The sequence below is a fragment of the Crocodylus porosus genome, unplaced genomic scaffold, assembly GCF_001723895.1.
Source record: "Crocodylus porosus isolate Cpor-Errol unplaced genomic scaffold, CroPor_comp1, whole genome shotgun sequence".
Lineage (NCBI taxonomy): Eukaryota > Metazoa > Chordata > Crocodylia > Crocodylidae > Crocodylus > Crocodylus porosus.
The window spans coordinates 26,742,799-26,745,088 of NW_017728948.1; the positions used below are offsets into that span (position 1 = coordinate 26,742,799).

Below are 2,290 nucleotides of genomic sequence, written 5' to 3' on the forward strand. Positions count from 1 at the left end.
TCTCAGTCACTCAACAGACATCATGGATCATCAGAAAGGTTAGAAATCCTGAACTGTATAGACTACGTTCTCATCCATGCTTCCCAAGTGATGCATGAGAATATGCAGGAAAGTTTTTGGTTCTCTTTAATTTGATAATATATTAAGTGAACAGCAGGCAGTGAATGAACAGGGGCAGCAAGGAGGGCAAGCAGTTTGCTGGAAGTTTGCTGGGGGCAAGAGGAAGAAGGGGAACAGGAAGAGAATCCAGGCACCAGATCCTGCCTGGACAAGGTAAGTGATTCAGAGCTGCCTGCTCCTGTGGCTTGCTGAATGTTTTTGGTGGGCTATGTATGCTTTGGGCATATGCTCTGAGAAGCTGGGAGTTTTGCCATCTGAGTGATTGCTGAGTGATCGCTGCCTGTACCTGACAAAAGCCCCAGGCTATAAAAATGGACTTCCTGACTGACCAGGGGGTAAGTGAACAGGGGCAGCAAACAAGGCAAGCATCTCGCAGGCAGTTCGCTGGTCAGTTTGTGAGTCAGTTTGCACTCCACTTTTTGAGAGGGAGCCTTTCAGCTTAGTGTGAGGAAGCAGGGGAAAAAGAACCTTTTAAGACAAAGGAATACTAAACAGACCAGCTTCCAGGGGAGTTTCCTAGAATCATAGAATCAACGAGTTGGAAGGGATCTAGACAGATCATCTAGTCCGACCCCCTGCCATGGGCAGGAAGGAGCACTGGGGGTGGCAGGGTTCATAAGACCCAGCCAGGTGCCTATCCAGTCTCCTTTTAAAGATTTCCAGGGAAGGTGAGAGCACCACCTCTCTGGGAAGCCTATTCCAGGCTCTGGCCACCCTTACAGTGAAGTAGTTCTTCCTAATATTTAACCTAAACCTGTCCTCCCTCAGCTTGTGGCCATTGTTCCTGGTGACTCCAAGGGGGGCCCTGGTGAACAGACTTTCCCCGAGTCCCTGCTGGTGGCCCCTGATAAAGTTGTAGGCAGCCACAAGATTCCCCCTCAGTCTCCTCTTGCGGAGACTGAAGAGATTCAGGTCCCTCAGCCTCTCCTCATAGGGCTGGCCACGGAGGCCCTCAGCCATATGAGTGGTCCTCCTCCGGACCCTCTTCAGGTTCTCCACGTCCTTCTTGAAGTGCGGCGCCCAGAACTGGACACAGTACTCCAGCTGTGACCTGACCAGCACTGCATAGAGGGGGAGCAAGACCTCTTTGGACCTGTTAGTGATGCTCCGTTGATGCATGACAGGGTCCGGTTAGCTCTGCCTATTGCTTGGTCGCATTGGTGACTCATATTCATCCTGGAGTCAATCCTGACTCCACGATCCCTCTCTGCCTCTGTGCTGCCGAGAGGGTCAGCCCCTAACCTATAACCATAATGCTGGTTCCCTCTCCCCAGGTGCAGCAGTCTGCACTTGTCCTTGTTGAACCACACCCTGTTCAGATCCGCCTGCTTCTCTAACTTATCCAGATCTGCTTGGATGCGGTCCCTGTCTGCCGGTGTATTCACTTTACCCCACAGCTTGGTGTCATCAGTGAACTTGAACAGGGTGCTCTCTACACCCTCGTCCAGGTTGCTAATGAAGATGTTGAACAGCACTCGCCCAAGGACCGAGCGCTGGGGGACTCTGCTGCCTACACCCTCCCACGTCGACATTGACCCTTCCACTACCACCCTCTGGGTGCACCCCTGGAGCCAGTTTGCTACCCATGTGGCTGTGCATTCGTCAATACTGCAGTCCCTCAACTTGCCCACCAGAATTGGGTGGAACACTGTGTCGAAGGCCTTCTGGAAGTCCAAGAAGATGACATCGACTTCCTCCTTCCCATCTAAGCTCTTTGTTACCTGGTCATAGAAAGAGACCAGGTTAGTCAGGCAAGATCGGCCTTGCATGAACCCATGTTGGTTACCCCTCAACATCAGTTCCCCTTCAGGGCTCTCACAAATGTGGCCCTTGATAATTTTTTCAAAGACCTTTGCCAGGATAGAAGTGAGGCTGACTGGCCTGTAGTTGCCAGGCTCTTCCTTCCTCCTCTTCTTGAAATTAGGGACCACACTGGCCCTTTTCCAGTCCTCAGGGACTTGCCTGAGCACCAGGACCCCTCGAACAGTCATGCCAATGGCTCCACAATGACACCAGCCAATTCCCTCAGCACCCGCGGATGAAGGTCATCCGGGCCCACCAACTTGGACACATCTAAGCCCTCCAGGTAATCCTTAACTAGGTCTGAACTAACAGTTGGGGGACTTGCATCCTTCCCAGGCCTCTCTACGCTATCACCCAAGAGCACCTG

At 52.2% G+C, this 2,290-nt stretch overlaps 1 long non-coding RNA gene across 1 annotated transcript in view; it reads left to right on the forward strand.

Annotated features, from left to right (window-relative positions):
- Positions 1-308: 308 nt before the first annotated feature.
- The window catches only part of LOC109321918, a 6,905-nt gene continuing 4,923 nt past the window's right edge, over positions 309-2,290 (forward strand). Inside the window, exon 1 of the long non-coding RNA XR_002104218.1 lies at positions 309-321. This is a non-coding gene — a long non-coding RNA (uncharacterized LOC109321918). The remainder of the gene's footprint in view (positions 322-2,290) is intronic.